Genomic DNA, 27794 nt, shown 5'->3' on the forward strand with positions numbered 1-27794 from the left:
TGCTGTCATCTCTTAAACATGTAAAATAAATACAGTCAAGTCCCCTCAGGAGGGGCTACTTAGGGAGCTCTGGGCCTCAGTCGTTCCTAGGAATAAAAGTGGCAAAGAGCAGTTTTGCTCCAGAACTCTCAAGGCATTTTGGTGTGGGATAATCGGGACCCATGGAAAGCATATGAAAGCCTGATACTGTTTCTTACATCTGCCACAGCTCAGTGATTTTCAATATCTTACATTCTGTAACCAAAGACTGAGAATGCTCAGGAGAGAGCATAAATATAACTACATACTCGTTATAAATAGCATATAAGTAGAAAGTATAGTTAGATGTGAGTCTAACTTAGCTTAATATCCTAGTTCCTGTGGCTCTCAGTCCATAAGGCTCAGACTACATTCCTCGGGCACCTCTGCAGATTGGACAGTAGGTGGCGCTTTCAGCCTGTTTGAAACAGTTCACGGGCTTTGGCTTGTTTACTTGCTTTTTAACTGTTTTACCACCATTGCACAGAAAACAGAGTAATTTGGTACATAAGTGTATGAAGTCCAGATCAATGTCATGGGAGCAATTTCAGAAGAACACAAAGCCATATAACTGGATCTGCAGGAAGCATTTACAAATATCCACAGAAAAGACTTTACCTCTCTGTAGATCCAAACTGAAAACAGAAAGTGAAAGTCACTCAGTCCTGTCGGACTCTGCGATCCCTTAGGCTGTAGCCCGCCAGGTTCCTCTGCCCATGGAATTCTCTAGGCAAGAACACTGGAGTGAGTTGCCATTCTCTTCTCTAGGGAACCGTCCCAACCCAAATTATCCAGTAAATAAAACGCTTTAGGGTTTGTGTCACAGATGCTCTTTGCTACTTTGATTCCTGGTAATGACAGAATCTCAGGCCGACCTGGGACCCGCCCTAAGGTAGTTTGTGTCCTGTGACCCTGGTCAGGCACATAGACTTTAGTTCGGTTTTCTTGTGTGGAAACAATTTGACCTAGCTGCTCACAAGCGAAAAGCAAACTACTAGATGTTAAAATGTTCCAGTAGAGTACAGTCAGGTGCTCTTGATTCTAGGAACTTCAAAGGATGTTTTTAAGCCTTGTCAGCCACCAGCTTCTCTTGATTCTGAAAGCTGGGTTTACTAGGGACTGGCAGCAGTGGAAGTGTGATGAAATCACTGCAGCGGTGTTGCGCTTCAAAGCACAGGATCTGTACAGACTAGGAACAAAGATAAAATATTCTGAAGGGGTGAATCCAGGGCATTTACTCTTATCTGAACAAAAGCTTGTGCACAGATGCATTTTATGCATCACTTCTGGGAGGCCACAGGCTCCCTGGGCTCTCCAAATCCCTCAGGTTAAGAGCTCCTGGCCCGGGAGTGAAAGAAAGTAAAAGCCAGCCCTTCAATCTTCCCCATTCCGACCTCTGGTCCCATCGCATTCCGACCTCTGGTCCCATGAGAGGGACGGTGGATGCTCAGCGCGCTGTCCCAGCCGCACGGCTGCCAGAGGAGTTACAGGAGCAGACCTGCCGAATGGCGCCGCTGCTTCCTGCCTGCTGCCGGGCCTTGTGAGAAGGCCCCAAGGAGATCTAGGAAAAGCAAAGGGGAGTCCAACTCAGCAGAGCAGCCCCGAAGCACAGGGAGTTAAAGAAACAGGAAGCACGAGTCAAGTCAAGGAAGGACCCCTTTCTGAAGGCTGCGCTGATAACGGATGTGGCTGAAGCTTCCCGCTCCCTCCCCCCGGGTCTCTGGGTCTGCAGGCACTTCCGGTTTGTCTCACCGTGAGAGGCAGCTGCTTGTCAGAAGGCAGATCTTTTCTACCATCAATAAACTGTCTTTTCCCCGCTGTCAGCCCTGTAATCTGGCACTATATGCACCTTGCTCCATTGGCTGCTAACACTTCTGTAAAAAGAGAACTAACTGTCGAGAGTTCAAAATTCCAGGGGTCTGTGGAGCCCCGCCACCAATTCACTCCCCAGAGCTGTGTCTGAATGAAGTAAAAACGCTCATTACAGGCTTAGGATTGAAGACACTAAAGTGAGAACATGAATGAATTTAGAACGTTTGGAAAGTCTGATTTTAAAAGTACTTGTTTATCTTTAAAGTCCAGTAATAAAAATTTACTCTTGCTTGTCTTGTCTGAGGAATAAACATGGAAAGATACTTACTGAAAAAAAGCTACAAAATCTGAGGCTTTGAAGAAGGGAATTAAAAGAGAATGGGTCTCATGAAGAGTAACTCCTTTCAGACGGAGAAGCTGAAAGGAGAAAGAAATTGATTTAAGAAAAGATCTTAATATTAGAGCTGAGGCCATCTGCCATTTAGTCAAATTTGCTTTTCTGCATGCAAGGTCACCTTATACAGACTCGTACAGACACACAATACAGCTACCTTCTCCACTGATACCCAGAGGGGTGCCCTGGCCACCGCTTCAGACCACCTTGTGGGCACTCAGGATGCTCAGGACTCTGTCCTGTGTGTCCCTGGGAAGTGACTCCCAGGAGGTCCATCCACTGAGCCGAGTTCCACTCTGTTTTCAAGCAGCCCTTTAAATCCCTGAGGCCAGCACCCCTCTCTCTCACCACATAAAATGTACCCCCCACAACCCCATATCACTGCTCCTCATCAACATGGCTGCTGCTTTTATAATCAGTCTTAAGATATGGTCACCTGATTCTATTATTTTTTATTATGCTGAAGTCAGTCAAGTGTTTTATATCTTACTAGCATATTAATATGTCAGATTCAGAGAAATAATTCAAGTATGAAATCAACTGATTATCCTCCTATCCATATGAAGTATAAATATAATCTCTGGAAGATGGTGAAGGACAGGGAAGCCTGGTGTGCTGCAGTCCATGGGGTCGGAATGAGTTGGACATGACTGAGTGACTGAACAATGATAAAATATTATCTCAATTGATAAAGAATGTACAGTGCATAAGGGAAAGTGGGAGAAAAGTATTTTAAAAATTGGACAAGCTTAGCTAATAAAATTAGTGGTTGCAAATGTTGTTTGAGGGAAGAACATAATGAATTATGAATTAGGAAATTTTCCTCTTATGTGAAAGGAAAACAGCAAAAGTCACAGAACATTCTCATGAGTAGACATGTTTATTTATTTAGAAACTGCTTATTTTCTGTGAACCAATTTCCATTTTAAGAGTTTGTGGGGTTTCCATAATGGCTCATGGTAAAGAATCCTGCCAATGCAGGAGACATGAGTTCAATCCCTGGTCCAGGAAGATACCACGTGCCTTCAGAGTAACTAAGCCTGTGAACCACAACCATCAAGCCTGTGCTCCACAGCCTGGGGGCCACAGCTCCTGAGCCCACGCTCTGCCACCACTGAAGCCTGGGGGCCCTGGGGCCCATGCTCCATAACAAGAGAAGCCGCTGCAACAAGAAGGCCAGGCACCAGAGAGTGCGCCCCGCTCACCGCAACCAGAGCACACCTGTGCAGCAGCAAGGACCCAGCACAGCCCCCACCGAAGAGAAGAGCCTGTGAAAGAACAGCTGAAGCCCACCCAGTGCTGTGTCTACCCGCCCAGTGGCCTGAGCAGTGGGCGCTGCAGGCCAGCCTTCGGGGGATCTGCGGAGTAGGCAGCGAGCTCGCTGCCCGCCTGTGGACTAGACAGCACCTCAGATCCAGTAGCGTTGCACTCAGCTGCTGAAGTGACCCATTCACGGTGAAGTCCTCCTTGGTCAGAGCTTGCTCAGCTGGCACCTGCTCTTCCCTTTTAATCTCTTCAGAATCTGCAGATGTAGAGATCAGGCACGACCTCCCAAGAGTGTTCACAGGAAACGGTGCCGCGCACGGGCAGAACTTCCCCGGTGAGCATCCGCCAAGTCAGACCCACCGACAGCTCCCTGGTTGCCGGGAATGGGTCGTCTCCAGAGTGCAGAGGAGAGTCCGTGTCACACAGACCGATGGTAAGAAGTTCATATACATGCCCCTGGGAGAGGCTGGCGGTCAGCCCTGGCCTCGTAACCACCAGGAGTCTTGGCTCCTGGAAGCTGCCTGGGTCTGGTTAGTGGAGGCTCCAGGAGTGAAGCGGCAGCAAACTGCAGCTCAGCTCGCTGGCGAGGATTCCTGGAGGACGCAGCAGGGACAGCAGCTGGGTTTTCAGTGGCAACGATGGCATGAGCTGCCTACAGAAGCTTCTCCCAGGTTCTCTTCGGATTCCTAGTGTAGACGCCGCCACTTTTCCTTCTGTAGATGTACTGCTCCGTTGGGAAGTAAAGGCTGGTGCTACCTAAGTGGGCCCCTGCTGCAAGGAACGTGATGACGTCGTCCTTCATTTGCCGGACATCAAGGACCCAGGATAGTGTAAAAGATTCACTTCCGGTTATGACAAGAATCCAGACAGTGCCGTATGGACCACTGTCTGGGTAGCGTGGGAAAAGCCTGAGAAGATATGTTAGAGAAGCCAGATAATCTGATAAAACAAACTTGACTTTCATTCAGTTTGTAGAAATAATGCTGTGAGTTTTATTCTTTAGAAGTTTAAAATATTTTTGTAATATCTTGGCATTTCTGAGAAACTTGTAATACATGTACAAGGTTCAAGAACCTAGAAATATAAAATACTTTATATTACATTGTTCTTCCTACCCCCTCCCTTCTTGTCAAGGCCCTGCTGCTTCCACAGTCAGCCACGTGTTTTGTTTCTCAGGAAAAGCTTCCGGAGGTTTATTTGTTTGTTTGTTTTTTCTAAGTATTTATATGGCTGTGCCTGTGAGACCTTGTTCATGGGAACTCTTAGCTGTGGCATGTGGGTTCTAGTTTCCTGACAAGGGATTGAACTCAGGCCCCTACAATGAGAGTGCAGAGTCTTAGCCCCTGGATCAGGAGAGATGGCCCAGAATGTCATTTTATGGATACACAAGCAACTATGAATATCTATTTCTTCTTCACTCCACATGTGGTGCTAATGGTAAAGAACCCACCTCCCTATGCAGGAGACATGAGGGACTCAGATTCAATCCCTGGGTCTGGAAGATCCTCTGGAGCAGGAAATGGCAACCCACTCTAGCATCCCTGCCTGGAGCATCGCCATAAGCAGAGGAGCCCGGTGGGCTACAGTCCATAGTGTCACAAAGTGTGGGACGTGACTGAGTGACTGAGCACAACCACATTTAAAACCATACATGGTCGCACAGTGTGTACAGTGTTTTATGTATCTTGCTTATATTCAGCTGACACTATCTTGGGGAATATTCTCTCTTGGGACACTATTTTCCACAAATCAGTCCAGTGAATAGACGATGTACTATAATATGCTTTACTGGTCCACATTGGAATAAACACTAATATAAAATGACATCTTGACATCACAATAAACAATGTAATGCATAACCTTAGCCTAATTTATTCCATTGCAGGAAAATGTATAAATTTCTAATGCATTAGGAATTTCTACAAATCTAATGGATTTGTAGCCTGAAGTATTTGTAACTGAAGTATAGCATGTGATAGGATGTTGATGGTAAAGTAGCACGTTGCTGGATTCCCCGCCCCCGAGGAGCTATGCAATGATCATTTCTCTTTCCTTAAGACTCAACCTCTCCTCTCCCAGATTTCTCCCCGATCTGTTATTTAAAAACATTCTCCAACCTCTTCTGCCCTTGTGACTTCTCTATAATCTGCTCCTCTTCTTAGCACTGTCCTTCATTCTCACGCCCTCATTGCCTGGCGTGGTCTCTACCTGCCATCTCAACATTGCCCATCATTGCTCCACCCACTCCCCTGGAGATGGTATCAATATGGCCAGATAGATGGTTGAGTATAGAAAAATGGTTCGTGGATGATATTGAATCACTGAGCCTGGATGAGAAGGAGACATCCACAGGGGAGTCTAAGGTAGCTGGGGAAGAAGAAGAATTTAGGTTTTATCTGTGGTCTTCATTCAGGGGAAGATGCTACAGGGCCCACCAGGGAAGGAGAAGTCAGAGTCAGAGGTAAATACTTGGGAGATGGTGTCCAGAAATTCCAGCAGGAGCTCTGGAGAGAAGAGTGAGGGAGAGCGCCTGCTGTGAAGCTGCTGTGAGTGTCAGGCAGGGACACACACGGGGCAGCAGAGAAAGGAGCAGGAAGGTGATAACAGGCTTCCCAAGGGAGGGAGGGTGTCATGGTGATAGTGATGTGCACACAGTTACACATGTCACGGAGATGAGGGAGGATGGAAAAGAGCCAGTGAGAGGGGAGGGCGGATGCAACTAATACATCCTGTACGCTGTTTCCTGAGAGGCCAAGAGCAGAGGCCAAGAGAGAGGCTGAGCCAGAGCACAGGACACAATGAAGGAGACATGAAAGTTGATAAATAAAAACATAGGTGTTCAAATCAAGATTGTGTTAAAACGCTCTTTTAAGGAATACAATTGGGATTTTAAGGAACTCCTTTTAAGGAATATAGAAATACAATTGCAGGTGAGATATTAATTCTTAGATGATTCACAAGAACGACCCCCCTGCCTAAAGAGTGACACCATCAGAAGCAGTTCTGTGCAGAGGAGAGCGGGGAGACGGCACAGCACAGTGGTGGAGACACGTGGTCGATGGAGATGCTGGGCCTTCACAGGTGGAGGGGGTTCCTGTAGACCCCAGGGGAGTCCTGTAGACTCCCTGTGTGCTGAGAACATTGAGCAGGAGTTACTGGAGCCATTGAGAGTCACTGTACTTGAAGGGGTTTTTGTTTAAATGTAATTTTATTTCTTTTTGGCTGCCCTGGGTCTTCTTTGCTGCCTGCAGGCTCTCTCCACTTGTAGCGAGCAGGGCCTGTGCTCTAGTTGGGTGGTTGGGCTTTCCGCTTTGGTGGCTCCTCTTGCTGTGGAGCGCTGGGCTCTAGGATGCCTGGGCTCAGTCTTTGCAGTGTACAGACTTAATTTCTCTGTGGCATGTGGGGTCATCTGGGGACCAGAGATCGAACCAGTGTCCCCTGCACTGCAAGGTAGATTCTTAACCACTGGACCACCAGGGAAGCCCCTGTACTTGAAGTTTTCATTGGAGAAACCTAAAACATGATAAACGTGATCTCAGCAAAAGGGGGAAGGAGCAGTGAGTGCACGGCCTGCCTTCCACCAAAGAGAGCCTGCTGGGTTTGCACAGACCCCTTTCCGTTTCTGAACCACACTTGCCTCTTTCTCCACCTAAAAACCACACATCTCTTAAATTCTCCAAGCAATCTTCCTGGTGGCTATCTTCCATGGAAGTAGAATTTCTAGGTGAAAGATTCTGTGCAATCTTTCTATGTGAATATCAGAAGAAGGTGAACATTTTGTTTGAGGTTATGGTTCTGGACTGTCTAGTCAAGGCTATGGTTTTTCCTGTGGTCATGTATGGATGTGAGAGTTGGACTGTGAAGAAGGCTGAGCACTGAAGAATTGATGCTTTTGAACTGTGGTGTTGGAAGACTCTTGAGAGTCCCTTGGACTGCATGGAGATCCAACCAGTCCATTTTGAAGGAGATCAGCCCTGGGATTTCTTTGGAAGGAATGATGCTAAAGCTGAAACTCCAGTACTTTGGCCACCTCATGCGAAGAGTTGACTCATTGGAAAAGACTCTGATGCTGGGAGGGATTGGGGGCAGGAGGAGAAGGGGACGACAGAGGATGAGATGGCTGGATGGCATCACTGACTCGATGGACGTGAGTCTGAGTGAACTCCGGGAGTTGGTGATGGACAGGGAGGCCTGGCATGCTGCGATTCATGGGGTGGAAAAGAGCTGGACATGACTGAGGGACTGAACTGACTGACTGACTGACTGATGGTTCTGGAAATTCAGAATGAAATATGTTTCAGCTCACATTGGCCAAACGTGCTGTACCTGGCCTCAGCCTCCTGTATTTTAGCTGGCTCAATGGTGTCATTAAGGTCCTGGGATCCCTCTAGCCCCTCAACTACTGCATCCACCTCCTACGGCCTGGCAAAAAAAGGCTCTTTGGTACCATTAAGATCCCTGTTGATTGCAGATCCTGTGATCTTGCTGGTGCCTTGACTTACTGCAGCTTCCTAAGTCCTTACCTAGGATTTGTTGGCATAAAGTTCAACCAGGAAAAACAGAAAACAAAACCTGTTTTAATGTGTCTCTTGATATTTGGTTTTGTTTTTACATTTGCAAGAGCAAAACAGAGAAAATGAAGCAAAAGTTACTTTCAAACATATGTGGTTACCTGATTTAGAATTACTGATTCAAAGAGTGTCTATAAAAATAAAATGTGACTTCCACTCCCAGCTTTAAGAGGAACAGTATCTGAACTTCCTCACCTGGCACTGGTAATTAGAAAGCTGAACAAAATATTGGGAACAACTCTTTTCAGATCCTGGACAGCAGGCCATGCAGGACTAAATTCCTAGAGTGAAGATGCATACACAAATCCATCTGATGGCTCCCGGCTGTCTGCCTTCAGGCAATTTCCATGCTGCAGGTACAGGGAGGGGAACCCAGATGCAGCCCAGCAAAGCCCTGATCTGAGAACACAGGTGAGCCAGGGAGGCACAGAAGATGATATGTGTGGGGCAGGGGATTGAAAAGAAACAGCTACTGAGACAGAAAGAATGATTCCAAGTGCTTAATGGGCCCACTGAGTCTCTGCCATCTGATCACACACAGGTGAAATTCCACAAGGATGAGCAGGAACAACTTTTGAGGAAAGAATGATTACTGGAGATCTATGCATTGAGTGGGACTGGATGCCATGATCTTAGTTTTCTGAATGTTGAGCTTTAAGCCAACCTTTTCACTCTCCTCTTTCAATTTCATCAAGAGGCTCTTAATTCTTCTTCACTTTCTGCCATAAGGGTGGTGTCATCTGAATATCTGAAGTTGTTGATATTTCTCCTGGCAATCTTGATTTCAGCTTGTGCTTCATCCAACCCAGCGTTTCTCATGATGGACTCTGCATATAAGTTAAATAAGCACAGTGACAATATACAGCCTTGATGTACTCCTTTTCCTATTTGGAACCAGTCTGTTGTTCCATGTTCAGTTCTAACTGTGGCTTCCTACAGGTTTCTCAAGAGGCAGGTCAGGTGGTCTGGTATTCCCATTTCTTTCAGAATTTTCCACAGTTTGTTGTGATGCACACAAAGGCTTTGACATAATCAATGTTTTTCTGGAACTCTCTTGCTTTTTTGATGATCCAGGGGATGTTGGCAATTTGATCTCTGGTTCCTCTGCCTTTTCTAAAATCACCTTGAACTTCTGGAAGTTCACGGATCATATATTGCTGAAGCCTGGCTTGGGGAATGTTGAACATTCCTAGTGTGTGAGATGAGTGCAATTGTGCGGTAGTTTGAGCACTCTTTGGCATTGCCTTTCTTTGGGATTGGAATGAAAACTGACCTTTTCCAGCCCTGTGGCCACTGCCGAGTTTTCCAAATTTGCTGGCACATTGAGTGCAGTACTTTCACAGCATCATCTTTTAAGATTTGAAATAGCTCAACAAATAGTTGGAGAAACAGTGGAAACAGTGGCTGACTTTATTTTGGGGGGCTCCCAAATCACCACAGATTGTGATTGCAGCCATGAAATTAAAAGATGCTTATTCCTTGGAAGGAAAGTTGTGACCATCTTAGATAGCATATTAAAAAGCAGAGACAGTACTTTGCCAACAAAAGTCCATCAAAGCTATGGTTTTTCCAGTGGTCATGTATGGATGTGATAGTTGGACTATAAAGAAAGCTTAGCATAGAAGTATAGATACTTTTGAACTGTGGTGCTGGAGAAGATGCTTGAGAGTTCTTTGGACTGCAAGGAGGTCCAACCCTGGGTGTTCATTGGAAGGACTGATGCTGAAGCTGAAACTCCAAAACTTTGGCCACCTGATGTGAAGAGCTGACTCATTAGAAAAGACCCTGATGCTGGGAAAGATTGAGGGCAGGAGGAGAAGGAGACGACAGAGGATGAGATGGTTGGATGTCATCACCAATTCAATGGACATGAGTTTGGGTGAACTCAGGGAGTTGCTGATGGACAGGGAAGCCTGGCGCACTGCGGTTCATGGGGTTGCAAAGAGTCAGACACGAGTGAGCAACTGAGGTGAACTGAACTGAATGCATTGAATAATGTCCAACATTCATGTGGGGCTGAGAATCCTCAGCAGCCAGAGTGAAGGAACCTCCTTGAATATGTGGGGCATTCAACTGAGACAGAAAATGCATGTATTAGAGCTGAAACTAAAAAAAAAAAAAAAAAGAGAGAGAGAGATGAAACTAATCACAAGCCTTAAAATAAAGGGCATATAGAATTGTACTAACAAACCTTAGCAATAATCATCAAAAGTGTCTGTTATAAAAGTAATCATTTCCTACTAGGAAAAAGCAAAATGAACACTTTCTGAAAACATACAAAGAAAACAAATCAAAAGACATTTCTATAGCCCAGGAAACTTCAAGACACTTAGGGGTCCTGTGTCAGACAGCAGGTCCGATGTATATTTCATATTATCTCATACCCACCCACAAAATGAATATAAACCCCTTTATATACACTGCAAATATGCTAGAATATTCAAGAAATTGACTACTTTCTGGAAAAATATGAATTCTCAAGACCAATATTTAAAGCAGCTATAAGAAAAGAAAAACAAGCAAGGAAGGCTATAAAATAAATTTTTTCAAGAATTACTTCTGAAAATCATGTGAAGGCTATGCAAGCAAAGAACAACTGACTACAAAAGCACCACATAATTTTAGAGAATCAAGAATAGAGGAACAGAAGAAATCTGTATTTTGTGAACATAATTTAACCCTGATAGGAGTCGGACACAACTGAGTGACTTCACTTTCACTTTTCACTTGTGTGTATTGGAGAAGGAAATGGCAACCCTCTCCAGTGTTCCTGCCTGGAGAATCCCAGGGATGGAGAAGCCTGGTGGGCTGCCATCTATGGGGTCGCACAGAGTTGAAGCAACTTAGCAGCAGCAGCAGCATGAGAACTTGACATAAGTGACATAAAACAAAACCACACACCAATTTTACCTACTATTCTTGGTCTCCTAATCCATTAAATGCTCATTAATGATATATGAATCATTGCAGAGAAATTCTCCATCTCTAAAAAAAGTTAGGTTTCCTCACAATTTTTGTTCCTTTAAAGGAAGTCAAGCTGTACAGTCTAAGAAGTGCTTGCTCCAGAAGATGTGGAATATATATACAATGGAAAATTACTCAGTCATAAGATCAAATGAAATAATGCCATTTGTAGCAACATGGATGAACATGGTGATTTCACTTTAAGTGAAGTAAGTCAGACAGAAAGAGACAAGCATCGTATGACATCACACATGTGGAATATTGAAGAATGATACAGATGAACTTATTTACAAAGCAGAGGTAGAGTCACAGACACAGAAAACATGCTTATGGTTACCTAAGAGGACACGGGGGTGTGGGGAGAGGTGAGTCAGGGGTTTGGGGTCAGCACGCACACACTGCTGTGTGTACACCAGGTGACATAAGGAGCTGCTGTGTAGTGAGGGAGCTGTACTCAGTATCTTGTGACGACCTGTAACGGGAAAGAATCCGGAAGAATATATAGTCGCTCAGTCGTGTCCAGCTCTTTGGGACTCCAGGGCCTGTACCTGCCAGGCTCCTCTCAAAGGAGGGATCACAAGGAGCTGGACACAACAGAGGGACTAACCACACAAGTCCTACTCTGCTCGTTCTCAGCCAACTTGGAGAAAGACAGGACGCCTTGTCAGCACTGCAGTAAGTTCTGCTCTAAGATGCCTGCCCTGTAGGGAACAATTTGAGCATATTCTGAACTTCAGTTGTGCTTGCAAGTAATTTTGTCAGGAGAAAGAGTTGGTGAAAGAAAGCACAGCTGACCCAGAGGAAACTAACCAGGCGGGAAAACACAGAACACAAGCTTAACACACAATAAACATTAAACTGACTGAGGACATTGCGGGAAGTGTCCTAGTTCATGCTCTATTTGTCCACACTTAATTGAGTGTGCTCAGTTAAGACACTCTGTGTCTAGAGTGTGCTGTCATTCTTGGCTAATTTAAAATATAGTGTATTAATAGGAAATTGGAGGCATAATAAGGCAAACAGATCAGGAGACGACTGTCATCGAGAAGAGAGTTGATGACTTAAAGTGCCCAAGAGGAGGGACAGGCCACGCCACTGGGCCACACGGGAAAGGATCAGCCTTGTCCGGAGAGGGAGGGAGGGGAACTCAGCACAGGGGCCTTGACTGTGACTCCTCAGGAGGGAACAGTGAGCTGGGTGCGCAGGCTCAGGACTGGCTGGTGCGCATGATGTTAGCGGCCATCCTCGGTGTCTGGCTCTGGGTGACAAGGGAAGGGGACAGTGGCCCGGAGCGCAGCTTAAATGTCACCTCCTCAGAGACACGTCCCCGTGTGCATCTGCGGTGACAGCTCCCCCATGTCTCCTACCCTTACCACCTCGGTCCTTCACAGCACCAGGGCCGGCCCTGTCTGCACCCGCTGGGGCTCGTCACCCATTCATCCTCGGGCCCCAGGACTCTTCTCCTCCCCGCCCCTCTCTGCCCCAGCCCCCCATCCCGCTGTGCCATTTCCCGCCCTTCACTTCATGGAGCTGATTCTTCTACAAGCTGTTCTGTTTATTCCTTGTCTGGTTCCACAGCGTCAGCTTTGCGGGAGCAGCAGAATCCTTTCTTTTTAAAGTGTGGTGGTCTTCTGTTTTACTCTCCTCTTGAATGTCAAGGACTGTGAGGTGTCGTGGCTGGGTCCCTGCCCCCAGCATAGGCCTGGTACAGAGCACATGCGCTCTCAGCATTTGGGGAAGAACCAGCAGTTGCTGCCCCCCAGGGGACTGTTAAAAACAAGACAACAGCCCCAGAGGAGTTGCTTAGTTAGGAACCATGCTAGCAAAATAGACTTAAATGCAGTTTTGGCTCTTCCAGAAATGAAATCTTGAACCAGTCAGCCAGGAATCTTCTGATTATCACTAGTTAAGTCATCTGCCTGAGAAAGCTTTCCAGCCTCTATTGGAAAGTAACCTCACAGTAACCACTTGGATTCTTTGCCCAGTACAACGTCCTTGTTCCTGATCCCTTATGCCTATAAAAGTCTTTTATTTTGTGCAACTCCTCAGAGTTTCTAACTGCTAAATTGGATGCTGCCTGATTCATAAATCTTTAAATAAAGGCACTAAGATTTTAAAATTTTACTCAGTTGAATTTTATTTTAATAGGGCATATAGCTTATTTTGGAGAAGGCAACGGCATCCCACTCCAGTACTCTTGCCTGGAAAATCCCATGGATGGAGGAGCCTGGTGGGCTGCAGTCCATGTGGTTGCTAAGAGTCGGACATGACTGAGCGACTTCACTTTGATTTTTCAAATGGCAACCCACCCCAGTGTTCTTGCCTGGAGAACACTGCAGGAAGTGTCATAAAACGTATATCCCTGGGACATGCAGGAAGTGTCATATGTGACGCATATCCCTGGGACACGCATCACAAGAGGGTATGTCCCAGGGATGGGGGAGCCTGGTGGGCTGCCGTCTATGGGGCCGCACAGAGTTGGACACGACTGAAGTGACTTAGCAGCAGCATAGCTTATTTTAAGATTATATTTGGCTTTTAAGAGATTGTTATAGATTCAATTGAGCTTACTATGAACGATGTCAGATTCAGGATCTCCGAAGAAGATTTAGCTTCAGGACCAGGGACCAGGATTGATCACTCAAGAGCGTTTGTGTAGCAGAGTTTTATGACAGTGGGAAAAGGTCAGAGAAAGCTTCTGACATGGACAGCAGAAGGGGGTGGGGAGTGCCCCCCCTTGCTAGTGTTAGCAAGGGAGGTATATACTTTTTAAATTAGTTACTACAATAAATCAAAAGAATGTCTCAGGTTTGTGAAAGTTTTACCAGACCCACTCCCATAATTAACATTTTAGGATAACAGGATTAGAATTTAACAGAAAGATCCTACCAGACCCATTCCCATAATATACATTCTAAGATATCAGGATTAATTGGAAGGTTTTCAGGAAGGAGAAACTGTCCTCAAGCAGGATACATGGTTGTTATATAATCCCTAGTACAGAGTTTAAGTGGCTCAGATGGCAAAGCATCTCCCTACAATGGGGGAGACCCAGGCTGGATCCCTGGGTTGGGAAGATCCCCTGGAGAAGGAAATGGCAATGCCCTCCAGTACTCTTGCCTGGAAAACCCCATGGACAGAGGAGCCTGGTAGGCTACAGTCCATGGGGTTGCAAAGAGTCAGGCATGACTGAGCAGCTTCACTTTCTTTCACAGAGTTTAAACCGAGTTGTGTAATCATCAGTTCTGGGCCTAAAGAAAGAAAGAAAAATGTTTTAAGTGACTAAGACTAAGGAATGTAGAGGAAAAAAGATGTTTGTCCTTTCCTCCTCCTTGAGAACTCCAGACCCTCTCTCCTTGGCTTCCCCCAGACTTCTTATCAACCTGCCTACAAATTGACTCTCTCACTTTGAGCACCTCTTCAGCCTGTGAGCTCCATGAGAACATCAGGCGAGAAAGAGAAAAGACCTGAGTAAATGTCATGATGACTGAATAGCTGTACAGATAAAATGATTAAACAGAGTCCATGTGAAGGTTACATTCACTGAAGATTAGCTTTTTCTTCCTCCTCCCTCCCTCTTTCCAGAATAGAAGTTCAAGGGACCTTTTATCACCCTCACCTCATATGGAACTCCAGTGGTCTGGGTGATTTTTATCTTTTCTTTTTTTGTACACTGGAAGACATTTCATGACTGTACCCCTGAAAACTGAGAAAATCACTACTTGAGGGGCAGGGACCCTCCATGTTGTCTGAGTCAAAACAGAACAATATGTGAACACAGGATATTGAGGAGGTGGCTGGGCCCCTGGGCAGCTAGAAGGAGGGAGACAAAGGCAGAGGGGTGCTGTTTCCACCTCCCTCCTCCCAACATGACACATTTGCCCCTCTTGGTACTTAATCAATCTGATCCTGATTATCTGGAGATTGACATGTCTGCTGGCAGATGGTGTGGTCTTAGGTCACAGCATTGCAGGCCACCAGACCTCAGTTCTGAGCTGTTTGCCAGACCTAGGACGAGTCTTCAGCATCTTAGATCTGCTGTTTTATCCCTAAGCATTGACAGCGGTACTCCCTGTGTGAGGCCCAGAGCCAGAGGCATCGGCACTTGGGATTGGTCACGGAAAGGCTGCAGCCCCGTGAAGGCTGCCCCTAGAACCCCAGCTGGAACACGAGTGGTACGTGCAATATCTGGATGAAGCAGTGAAGATGTCAGCGAGAGACACGCAGTTGGTGCCAGAACAGCATTGAATTAGAGCACTGGGCTTTTCTCCACTCACTTCCAGAGGGTCAGGCCCTATTGCCACTGGCCACATACCCTGAGTGATAACCATCTCCTGGGAACTCCAAGTCACAGCCTGATGGCTGGGCCTCCACAGGGCTGAAGGATGTGTCAGGAGCGGTTTGCCCACAGATGCTGGGCACTCCAGGGCTCTGACAGGGGCTGGTGAGGTTGGCATGTCAGGGCCCCACAGCACAGGGTACTGGGGTGCCTGGTCGGGGCTGCCATCACCTAGGGCCATACCACCATGAAGGCCCCTGGTAATTTCTGAGCTCAGAAGCTAAAGCAAGGTTGAGCCTGGCTAGTACTTGGTTGCAAGACCACCTGGAAAGACCAGGTGCTGTGGACTTTCCCGCTTGTTTCTCCTTTCCTCTCTCTCACCCTTGGCCGCTGCCCCCTCCCCTGGCACAGATGGGCTCTCCTTTGGCCATTGGGAGGTGCACCTATTGTTGAGCCTTGGCCTGGGTGGGTGCTGTGGGGGTTCTGACAATGGGCAGCACAGTTGGGCTGGCGTCCTCTGTGCTTGCTGGCCACTCTGGGTTGGTGGGCAGGTTGAGTGCCTACAGGAAAGCTGTACTTTACAGCATGGAACTGTCTGCATAAAATGGTTCTCATGGTGACATTGGACCTCTGTGTATTTTCCACATTTAAAGAACTGTAGCACGTCTGTGTGTGTGTGTGTGTGTGTGTGTGTGTGTGTGTGTGCATGTGTTAAAGACAGGAAAATTCTGAAGCCAAACAAAAAATTGGATCACATGATAAAATATGAATGAGCTTCAAAAACATGACACTGTGTAAGAAACCGGACCTAAATGGCCACAGTTGTACAAAGCCATGTGCTTGAAATACACAGAATAGGCAATTCCATGAGGATGAAAGAGTGAGGAATGTGGAATTTAAGTGACTGATTAAGGAACATTAGGTGTCTTTGTAGGGAGATAAAATATAAAATCTTCTGGATCAGATAGTGATGATGGCTATACAACTATATAAATAGGCAATCACTAAAATATAGTGCTCAAAGGAGAATTTTTGGGTATATGATATATATTTCAACTTAAAATGATTAATTTGAATTTTTTTTCAAAAATAACAAAACCCACATATTATCCTCAGTGCTTTATTTGGTTCTCACTCTAAGCTCTGTAGACATAAACAAACATGCCTGTGTCTGTGTGTGCATGCTCAGTCGTGTTTGACTCTTTGTGACCCCATGGCCTGCAGATAGCCAGGCTCCTCTGTTCATGGAATTTTCCAGGCAAGAATACTGGAGTGGGTGGCCATTTCCTACTCCAGGATATTTTCCTGCTCCTTCACTGTTTCTTCAGAATTTGTCTCCAGAGCAAGGAGTCAGCCACCACCACTCGCCTAGGCTGAGACTCAGGGCACACAGAGGAGTGGGGACATGCTCTGGTGGGAAAGAGGGAAAGCGTGTCCTGCTCAGAGCGTGTAATATGGGGAAGCCAGAGGCAGGCTGGCAGGAAGAGGGCCGTCCCAGGTGACAGCTTAGATGAGATTTGGCTTCCCCCATTTGGTACTAAATAGAAAGGAAGAAAAATAAGGAAGGTGACAGTCACTGACCACGCACTGAATCCTGGAGCCCATTGCTGCAGGGGCTGGGGTCTGGTTTTCCAGGTCGGTTGCTGCAGGGCAGGACCTCGTGACTGGAAGGAGAGGTTCCCCAACTTCCCAGTGTGTTAAGAAAGTTCTTCATTTCAACATCCTTCTCTGGTCGTCTTCAATTGGATACTCTGTGGATAAACTTGAAACAGTGTTTCTGAAATTAATTGCAAACAAAGGTAATAATTACGTTATTGTTGAGTAACAATGATAATGTTAATTTTCATTATAATTAATTTCAAGATTTCTCATTGAATACCTACATTACAATACAAATATTAACAAAAAACCCCAACAACCTGTCGGGCCATCTGGTCGACCTCGCCACAGCAGCCACCAATCTGTCAGCTTTGTGATTCTCACACAGATGTATCCGTGTCTCATACCCGGGAAACACAGCGCCTCCACACGGACACCATCCTTTCCACTTCTGAGCCCGAGGAGAATAGAAGGGACTCCTGGCGCCCCTGGAATAGGTGCAGCCCGACCTGCAGGAAACCCGTCTGCGGAGTCCTGAGCACTTGACCGGGAACCGTGGCCGCCTGGGGGACGACCGTGAAGGCAGCGGGACGACCGTTCCCCCAAGGAGGCAAGGAAGCGCTTCCGGCGCACTTCGGGGAGGAGGACGGGCGGCCCGTGGTCCCTTGCGGTGCCTCCTGTTCTGGACACCAGGGCCGGCCGTCTCCGGGGAGAGGACACACGTTTGTGAATCGGGACTATCGGGGTCCATGGGGGAGGCTGGGAAGACTGGACATGTCTGCGTGCGTCCGTGTGGTCCGCACCTCCGGGCGAGTGGGAAACATGGAGAAGGTGTAACCCCGCGGACGCCGGCGCCGTGACCTTTCCTGCTCGTGCTCAGCTGCCCCAGCGGTGCCCGGGGGCAGAAGGGGCCTCGCGGCGCTCTGGTCCACCCGGCCGGGCAGCGACACCGACCGCCGCCGCCCGCCCAGGCCGCGGACCTGCAGCCCGAATCTCCGGAGACAGTAGGCTCTTCCCGGGTCTCATGGCACCGGGAGCGTTGCCGCTGTCACCCCCGGCCTCTGGAGCTCTGCCCCGGGCTCGGCGGCCGAACCTTCGCGGGAGTCGCCAACGTTCCCCAGGAAGGGACGGGCTCACGGCGGCCGCTGGGTGGCTCCCGACGGGCGGCGCACACGGCCCGGGGCGGACCCCGACCGCCGGGCTGCCCTGACGCCCCGCTTGTCCCGCGCGTCCGCCTGGGAGCCGGCTCCCGGCCCGGCAGGGCGCGGAGACCCAGACACCAGTCGGGAGGGCGGGAGCTGGGAAGACCTCCCCGGGCAGCTGCGGGAGAAGGCGCGCTCCTCAGCGATTCCCGAGGCTGGGCCCCAGGCGGCCCAGAGGGCAGGTCCCTGCTCCCGGGCGGACTTAGGAATTTAGTGAGACTTAGACTGTGTGGACTGTAAAACTGAAACCATGAAAGGACTGGGTAAAATCATGTATGAATGATTTTTATTCTGTGGAATAGAAAGAGTGGAATCATGATACAACATTTGTTTTAAAACAGTCTCTTCAGAAGCCATCAAAGAAATGAATGATAAACAGCCATAGATCACCTTTTCATATTCCACACGGAAGGTCCAATGATAACAACTCAGCGTGGGAGGAACATTTGTGCAAATACCTGTGTACTAAGATTGTTGATATTAGTATCACTCAGTATAAAAACAGAACATTCAGGAAACAGCCATTAAGACGGATCTGGGAAAGAAATTTGTATCGGTACTGACTTGGAAAGATCTGTATGATGAATTGTTGGATAAAATACCCAAGTTATAGGATTTCCACTGGTGCTAAAAGAAAAAAATATATATACATTTGTACATTTATCTTTTAAACGAACTAAGATGGAAAGGCAAATGAATTAGAACAGCTAAAGCAGCTTTATAAAAAGAATACAATCTTTCGCATAGCTTGGCACCTGGTGCCAGAAAGAAGTGTCTTCAGAAACCAAGATGAGCCACACCGCCTGCTTTTCTGCCTCCTCCTCCTGTGGCCTCCAGGCAGGCAGCTGGCATCCTAGCCCCTTAAAGTCACTGCTCCACTCAGACAGACGCAGATCCAAGGAGGGGTTGGTATGACCTTGGCTCTGCAGACTTGGGCTCCTCAGCCTCTTGCCTCATCCTGGGAGCCCCCAGCCAGTCAGTCATCACCCCAGTCTTCCCCACCAGAGGCTACTGGCCCCACTCTGCAGGGGGCAGCCCTTGTCTCTATGAGCTCTGAGCTGTTTTCCCAAAGGAAGGATTTTCCCTTTGCACCGCAGGTATGAAGCAAGGGGATGACTGACTTTTTGCACCTGGACCCATCGTACACTTTGTCCTCACATCTGGCCCTAATTATCCCCATGAGGGTAGAAGAAGGCCGTTCCCTTTACATAGGAGGTGTGAGTCAATGGGACGCCTGAGCTTTCACATCTGGACCTTTCATGCACATTTGGTATGCACTCAGCTCCTGAAGACACAAGACAGAGACAGGGTTAGGCCTCTTAGCGTGGTGTGGCCATTGCTTCCATAAAATATCCAGGGTCTCTAAGCAGCACCAGGGAGGCAAGAATAAAGAAGCATGCAATCATTCAAGCCACACACACACACACACACACACACACACACACACGGAGAGACTATAGAATCCACCTGATCCTAAGGGAAAATGCAACTCTGGAATCAACCATGTCAATGTGTCATGCAGAAGATAATCTAAATGACCTGATTCTATAACAAATTTTCAATTATTAATAAATATTTGCTGTCCTTGTGTTTATTCTGAGATTACTGAGAGTAACATGGCCAGTTTTACATTACTTAAAAAAGATTTATTTCATGGGGCAAAATTTAATAAAACTTTACTTTTCTTCAAGTAAAACTCCAGCATACAGTAATTAAAATACTACTTTCCTGAGCCAGAGCCAGCAAGTTTTTCTAAAGGGCAGATAGTAGATATTTTAGACTGTCATATGACCTCTGCTGCATCTACTCAATTCTGTTATTGCAGCAGGAAAGCAGTCTTAGATATCTTTATAGACACTGAAATTTGATAGCCATATAATTCATATGTCTCACAAAACTTTATAACATTTAAAATAATAAAAATCATTCTCAGCTTTTAGGTCCAACCAGCACAGATTGTGGTAGAATTTGACCCAGGGGATGTAGGATGCTATGGCCTGATCTATAAAACCACAGTGGAACTGTGAGGGGAAGCATGCTGACTGAAACCGCCCACCCTGGCCAGGCACCACAGTAACCATTTGCATGAGTTGTTTTATGACAGGAGGTCCTGGTAAGGAACAGGGAAATAACAAGCCTCCAGCAACTGGAAGAGTTCGGGAAAGGTCAAAAGGAGACATCACAGGTCTGACCACCTCCCAGAATCCTTCTCTCTGGCATCCATCTTGGCTGAACCAAGATGTGCACCAGCAGGAAGGACTCTGAGTCAGAATGATTGGCTAAAGACAACCCAAAAACTAATCCCATCACCGTAAAACCCGAGACTGTGAGCCATGTGGCAGAGCTGTTCTGGGTTCCCTTACCCTACTGCTCTCCATGCGGGTGCCCTTTCCCAATAAAATCTCTGGCTTTGTCAGACATGTGTCTCCTCAGACAATTCACTTCCGAGTGTTCGACAGGAGCCCAGTTTCGGGCCCTGGAAGGGTCCCCCTTCCTGCAACAGTACCACCTGATGTGGAACACCCACTTTGTTCTCAGGAATCAGTGACCTGTAAGGATGTGGTTGTGAGCTTCATCCAAAAAGACCAGCCCTGTCTTGTGATGCTGGAGACATCAGTCATCTGTGGGTGAGACTGTCACTATTTAATAGAGAATCACCCAGAACAGCTTGGCCGGAGTCAACTCTCATCCCCACCCCCCACCTCTTCTAAGGCTCACATTTACCTGAAGGACATTTTTAACAAATTATATTTTAAACTAGCCCTGAAAGAGAAGACACTTTTCAGACAAGCACAAATGAATAAATGAATTATAAAACTTACTACAATGTTCTCAAGCAGTTTAATATTTCACTATATGGTTTTTTTCTCTATAAACTAGCAAGTTCCATAAGGGTGAAGGACATCTAAGAAATTACATAAACAAGATCAGAGCCCTGGGAAGTCCTAAATATCTGTCTCCTTGAACTGAGAGCTTAGGGCAAAACTTAGCAACTTCCCATATTTTAGCTTAATACTGAAAATGGATTTTAGTGATATTTTCAATTAAAGTTTTCAATGCATCAGTTTAGCAGGGGACTTACCAGAGTGAAACTCATCTTTCTTGCAATAATCCAGTTACACCCCCACAAGATGCCTGTGCCTTGAGGCTGTGCAGTTAGAAACTGCCCATATTATCAGGAAAAGAGCGCACATTTCAAAGCAGGTTATGTGTTTAGGAGAGAGTGGAGGGTGCAAGGTGCGGGGAAAGGAACAAGTCCATTTTCCTGGAAGGTAGAGGAATCAGGTCCTGATTCACTGAATTGGGAGCATCTATTTTCCACATAGATTTTCAGAGACGCAGCTGGTGAAGACAGCGGATTGGCGCTGAGCTTGGCTGTCCTCCCACAGAAAGGAGAGCTGAAAATACCAGACTACTGCAAGTTAGAGCAGCCTGACAAGGCTGCTGCACAGAAACCCCCCTCAAAGCCTGATGTGCCAGTCAAGGTTGTGGACAAAACCAAAAAGTCCCCACAAAATTACAGCCAGGAGAAGTGTGCATCCGTCTCCCATTTAGATGCGGAGGGAGGCAGCCCAGGGTTGGTCTGGCAGGGCTGTCCCAGAAAACTCCATTCCCATCCTAGGAATACTGTTCTGTCATCCCAGGGGCGTTTGCTCCCTCCAGGGTGGACAGGGAGCAGAATGGAGCCTCCCTTTCTAGGATGACGTTCCCAGCAGCAAGACAGCAGGAGAAGAAGAGCCAGGTTCTTTCACCTAGAAAATAGTCAACAAGTTGCACAAATTGTTTTCCCTCCATCCTGGAAGGACAGCTTGTCTCATAAGCATCCCAGCTTCAGAGGATGATGGGAATGTCTGTAGTCTCGGGCAGCCATGTGCTCAGTTCAAAACTGAGTGTGCAATCACCCTAGGAGAGAAGTGATCAGACTCCTAGGAGCCAAATGGGCATGTCTGCCATGTTCCCTCTACTCATACCCTTCCCAGAGCTCTTGCTGTATGAGAGTTTGTCCTTCAAATTGCATCCATTCACATTTCAGGAATGGGCTGAAAATCATGAGTTCATGGGTGGTTCTCATTAGATTTGCTGGTAGGCCATTGATTGAACTCCACTGCTAACTCACAGAGTGTCTCTGGCCAGGGGTGGCACTGGGGCAGGCAGTGTGGGCGAAGAATAATAAGGTACACAGTGGGAGCACCAAGGTGTCAGCAGAGGCTTCAAATCACAGGGGAAAGGAAAACACGGGGATACACTTGGGGTCAACACCCACATAGTGTTGTAGGAAAATAACTAGAATTAAGTAATTACTTCCCTGATGGTTCAGATGGTAAAGAGTCTGCCTGCAGTGCAGGAGACCCAGGCTTGATCCCCAGGTGGAGAAGATGTCCTGGAGAGAGGAGTGGCTCCCACTGCAGTATTCTTGCCTGGAGAACCCCGTGGACAGAGGAGCATGGCAGACTATAGTACATAGCGTTGCAGTCAGACCTGACTGAAGCGACAGCATGTATGCACACACTGACACATTGGCAAGAAGACTAGTGAAGACCAGAGACATCAGAAGAACCTAGACCTTTGAAGAGCTTCGAGAGTGCTCCATGCCCAAGATGTAAATGGAGAGTACATGGAAGGCGCGGACTACAGCTCCCCCTACGGCTCCTCTTGTCTGTCTCCCCCATTAGTAGGTCAAGAATGAACCAGGGGACCCTGAGTGGGCAAAGCAGAAGCCCGAGGGCAGGACCCATCCTCCCTGGCCAACCCCCTTCCTTCTGTCTCCACAGCCCAGGGGCCCTAGCCACCTGTGCTCCATGCCACACACCTGTGTAAACAGGTGTTATCACTTCTCCTAAAGAGTGAAGCACACTGGTGGAGAACTAGCACCTCCCAAACAGTGACACCCAACTTTAGACTAATGTGAAATTTAGGAAAATACAAATTGATGTTAAAACAGCCTATAACATAGCTTTTATTTTCACCAATGCCTGCATTATACAATTAGTCATCTAAGTAATCTTGTTCTAAACATAGGCTTTTAATTTAGAAATAATGCTGTTTTCTACTTTTTCAAAAATGTACCTTTGCAGCCAATGTTCAATTCCTCTCATGTCTTCTTAACCAAAGCAGACTTTTTTTTTTTTTTTTTTTTCATCTTCAGAGACCCTGTCAGAGTGTTTCCTGAAGGTTAGGTGAGAGTTTCCCGGGTCACAGTCATCCCTTCTCCTGTTGCCAATCCCTTCTCCTGTGCCAATCAGCACAGGTTTTTTTTTTAACCATAAACGCTGGTTCTGAGAGCACTCGCTGAGTGACTGGCTCGCATAGACACGGAGCACTTTGTCCCCATCAGCGTCTGTGGCTGGTGTGGCCACTTGGAAGCAGCCTGGCGTCCCGGCCCCCACACCGGGTGAGACACCCTGCTGGCCCCTTCCCTCACCGCTTCCACCCCCAGGATCCCAGGGCGTTAGACCCTCGGGGCCGCTCTGCACTCCTACCTGACCCCTCACGGGTATGGACAAGTCATCCTTGTGCCGGTCCAGGAGGAAGGAGGTTCCGTCACAGCCCAGGGAGACCCACGGAGGAGGCTCCATCCCCTCAGAGGCTCAGGACTCCTCACGGAGGTCCTGAGGGGGGTCTTGGCAGCTGGAGGAGCCTCAGCGCCTGCCCTCTGGGTTCTCACCCGCTGAACAAAGACTGCAAATGCCTCTGGAAGTGGGGTGGCTGTGGGGCAGGTGAGACTCGAGTGGGTCCAGTGTGGAGGGCAGGGGTTTCTAAGTTGCAAAGCACAGGCCAAGTCTTTTCTGAGCTGGAAGTATGGACCGCTCAGAACCTGCCCACCAAATGGAGGGATTGGTTGGCATCCTTGTTGAGGCAGTCTGAGCATGGGCTGGAAAGGAATCTCCAGGCACAGCATTTCAGAAGGCAGTGGGTTGATTACAAACAAAGAGATAATGTGGGCACTGCCAGCACAGTGGGCTGACCTCCTGGCAGACCAGGGAGATTTGGCAGTTTTTGTGGGTTTAATAACCAATTTTTATGGCCTCAAGACAAAGAAAATTCCTGCTGTAGGGCTGGCATCGGGTGATTGATTAGGGTGCTGTGGGGGTGTTTACTGGAGTGGGCATCTTTGCCTAATTGGGAGTCAGGAAGCTTGTTAGTGATGATTCGGGGTTTTGGCAATGGTTACAAAGGGCTGAGTTACCTTCAGAAGTGTCGTTGGTCCTGGGCTCAGCTTCTGTGGCCTTGGACAGGACTCACCAGTCCTGAGTGTAGGTTTCTTAGAGAGAAATGAGATGGTGGAGAAGGAGAGCTCCTGGTGAGAGCCTGACATCCATCCTTGATCTCAGCACAGGAGCTGCAGGTTTCTGTGTGTGCAGCTGTCCCCAGGTCAGAGCAGCTGCCTTCTGTGGGCCTGATGGTCAATCCTGATTACGTAAGACAGATGCAAAATGAGAGTTAAGACCTTCGTCAGGTTGTCCTCTGACCCCTTCATTCACAGCCTGGAACAGTGCTTCATGACACCTGCTGTCCCCACTACACACTGAGGGCTCCCTCCCCAGAGCACGTTCATGGAGGCCCACTTTGTTCCTGGCCCATTCCAGACACGGGCTCAGCTGTAGGTCAAGCAGGAGGCTGCAGACCCCAATTCTTATATGAAACTAACAGGCTCAGAGACAGAAAAAATAAAATGTATGCAAAGTCCAATGGTAATACGTATCTTGGGGAAAAATAAAATCAGGAAGTTTAGGTGAATTTCAGAATGTGTTTAGAGAGTAATCAATGGGGATGGCAGAGTGTTCTGAGCTGGGAGTGCAGCAAGTGCCAAGACCCTGAGGCCACAGTGGAAAGCATGTTCAGAGTTTTAATAGTGTGGATTCTTTGATTTTTCTTGAGTCTATTTTCCTTTCTCTTTTCTAGCTCATTAATATAAACCTGGGCACCAGTTTCTTGAATTCAGCATATTATATTGTGGTGAGTCAAAGTGAAAGCTTCAGTGATTTTGGATCAAGTGAGCACCTGTTTATTGAGTGGTCTCCCTGGGCCCGGCACTCTGGGAGTAACCAGGAGGCTGTGGAATGGACATGAAGGTCTCCCCCTTGATGACCTTGGTCAATGAATTTCCACCATGTCCTGAGGCCCCTTTTACTCCACTTTCTCTTCACCTCACCTGGGTCATGAATTCTGGTCCAAATGCTCTCATATATTTATCCTCTGTAATTCCTTCCAGATGTTTCTAACCGAAGATCCACCAAACTGCTCAAAGGCAATGCAGCCCCAAATGAGTCCACCCTTTAAGGGTAGCCACTAATCACCCTGCCCTCAAGTCCCAGGAGTGGCGTCTGCCTCGTCACAGCCAAGCACCTCCCACCGTGATCCCACCACTGCAGGGCTCCCCACTGTTCTCTCCAGCCTCAGACTGCACACTGACCTTCACCTCTGCACCAAGCCACTCCCCTCAAGCGGAGGGCAATCGCACACAGAACACCATGTGTGGTCATTGCCCATAAAGAGGAGCTATGCCAGAGCAGAGGGCAGAAAGGTTTCCCTGAGCAGGTAGAAACAGGCCAGTGTGGCAGCAGAGTTCACACAAGGGTTGAGGCCGGCAGCACACTGCAGCCCCTTCCCCCAGTTCCCCAGGGGGGCCTGTGATCTCAGGCTACCATCTTGGTGGGCTGCCTCCTGTGTTAGAGGGATGCCCCATTCATTCACTCATCTTGTGTTTGTCTTTGCACCCAGTGCCAAGCTTCAGCTAGATAACTAACTCACCCTTAGAGACCCAGTTCAGAAGTTGCCCACTCCATGAAGACTTGCTGATGGCCACCCCTTCTTCTTGGTGCATCTGGGCTCATCTGAAACTCCCCAGGGCTCTGATCATGCTTGATTACCTCTCCAGCCTGTGAGATCTGTGAGGAAGGAACTCAAACTGTGATGATGCCTCAATGAGCAGTAAAAGAAACACACCGCATGTGAGTTCATCAAAGGTCTCTTTCTTCTCTTCCCTCTTTCTGGGACCAGGAGTGGAGGGGCCGTGTCTCACCCTCACCTATCTGACACTTCAGTAGTTAGCAGGATTTTTATTTTCAATTGAATAAAGAAAGTTCATGACTGTACGTCCTTGAGAAACAAATGGCAGGACTCCTTCCAGATACCCGAGCCAAAAGATGACATCCTGGGAACATAAGCTGTCTGGGCCCCTGGGCAGCAGGAAATGGGGACACAGAAACAGTCTTTACCCTCTGCCACCAGGACACGCTTGCTCCCTCTTTGGACTTAACCAACATACCTCATTATAATTAGCTGACTACAGCTGTAATTCAAGGTCTCTCCTTGGATGGTCTGTCTTTTGGAGACAGATTTAGAGGTCACCAGACCTCAATTCTCAGAGAAGGCAATGGCACCCCACTCCAGTACTCTTGCCTGGAAAATCTCATGGGCAGAGGAGCCTGGTGGGCTGCAGTCCACGGGGTCACTAAGATTTGGGCATGACTGAGTGACTTCACTTTCACTTTTTACTTTCATACATTGGAGAAGGAAATGGCAACCCACTCCAGTGTTCTTGCCTGGAGAGTCTCAGGGACGGGGAGCCTGGTGGGCTGACGTCTATGGGGTCGCATAGAGTCGGACACGACTGAAGTGACTTAGCAGCAGCAGCAGAAATTCAACTTACCCAAATCTGGAAACACTATTTTAGACAGACATTCCTAAAATATAATTATTCTTAATAGTTTATATCTCATTTACATTTTTTACGAGTTTTTTTTTCTACAGGTACTTTCCTTGTTGACAAACTTGTAACAGATATAACAATATAACAATATTTAACTTATAATAAACCTAGGCACAATGAAAATATTAAGCTTAATGTTAACGACTCTTAGACATGTCTATATTAGATTAGCAAAGAAACATTAATACTAGATATTTCATATTGAATATTTCCCAGTTCACGTGAATCTGATATTCTTTTAGGTTAATTTCTCTTGTATTTAGAATTGTCTGATTTGTAAGTACTTATTTTTCTTTGAAGTGAAGTGAAGTGAAGTCGCTCAGTTGTGTCCAACTCTTTTCAACCCCATGGACTGTAGTCTAACAGGCTTCTCTGTCCATGGGATTTTCCAGGCAAGAATACTGGAGTGGGTTACCATTTCCTTCTCCAGGAGATCTTCCCGACCCAGGGATTGACCCCGGGTCTCCTGCATTGTAGGCAGACGCTTTACCATCTGAGCTACCAGGGAAATGTGACCCTCAAATCTATGGCCAGCTGGCTTTCAACAAGCATCCTGAAAGGACAGTCTTTTCAACAAGTGGTGGTGGAACAACTAGAGACACGTTAAGTGAAACAAACCAACCAACTCCCCCAACCCTTACTTTAAGAACTTTTATTCAACTTTTCTTTAGGCCAATTAAATTAGAACTCATTTACCATTTTGGCAATATTATTAAAACAAACAAACAAAAGACACACACTGAGACAGATACATCGAGACAGACAGACAGAAATCTCATAGTTTTCCACTTGACATTTAAAAGGTCTCTTTGACCACCCCCTCCCCCCACCCATTTTTTTTGAAGTTCTAATTTGCCCAAGGCTGAGGTCTCAGGCAAAGTGGGCTGTGTATTTCAGGGACACGAAAAGGGTTAACTTCAAGCTTTTCCCTAAGCAGTCTTTTTAACAAACTTGTTGTTTTTAATTGCATATGCAA

The 27794-nt window shown here is 47.2% G+C and overlaps 3 long non-coding RNA genes and 1 pseudogene across 4 annotated transcripts; 1 reads left to right on the forward strand and 3 right to left on the reverse strand.

The window, feature by feature from the left end:
* Positions 1 to 3093: 3093 nt before the first annotated feature.
* On the reverse strand, positions 3094 to 5039 carry LOC133240622 (small ribosomal subunit protein uS2-like; annotated as a pseudogene).
* An 8790-nt stretch (positions 5040 to 13829) lies between these two features.
* On the reverse strand, positions 13830 to 17311 carry LOC133240623 (uncharacterized). Its single transcript, XR_009734280.1, has 3 exons — positions 17224 to 17311; positions 16886 to 17081; positions 13830 to 14276 (listed from the first exon to the last, which is right to left on the reverse strand). It is a non-coding gene; the product is annotated as an uncharacterized LOC133240623 (long non-coding RNA).
* LOC133240625 (uncharacterized) lies at positions 17013 to 19705 on the forward strand. The gene is made up of 2 exons (XR_009734283.1): positions 17013 to 17103; positions 17292 to 19705. It is a non-coding gene; the product is annotated as an uncharacterized LOC133240625 (long non-coding RNA).
* A 1222-nt stretch (positions 19706 to 20927) lies between these two features.
* On the reverse strand, positions 20928 to 26070 carry LOC133240624 (uncharacterized). Of its 2 annotated transcripts, none has more exons than XR_009734281.1 (3): positions 25858 to 26070; positions 24293 to 24515; positions 20928 to 21857 (listed from the first exon to the last, which is right to left on the reverse strand). It is a non-coding gene; the product is annotated as an uncharacterized LOC133240624 (long non-coding RNA). The 2 variants fall into 2 exon arrangements; XR_009734282.1 differs by having other exon boundaries at positions 23586 to 24515.
* Positions 26071 to 27794: the final 1724 nt, after the last annotated feature.

The sequence above is a fragment of the Bos javanicus genome, chromosome 28 (genome assembly GCF_032452875.1).
Source record: "Bos javanicus breed banteng chromosome 28, ARS-OSU_banteng_1.0, whole genome shotgun sequence".
Taxonomy (NCBI): Eukaryota; Metazoa; Chordata; class Mammalia; order Artiodactyla; family Bovidae; genus Bos; species Bos javanicus.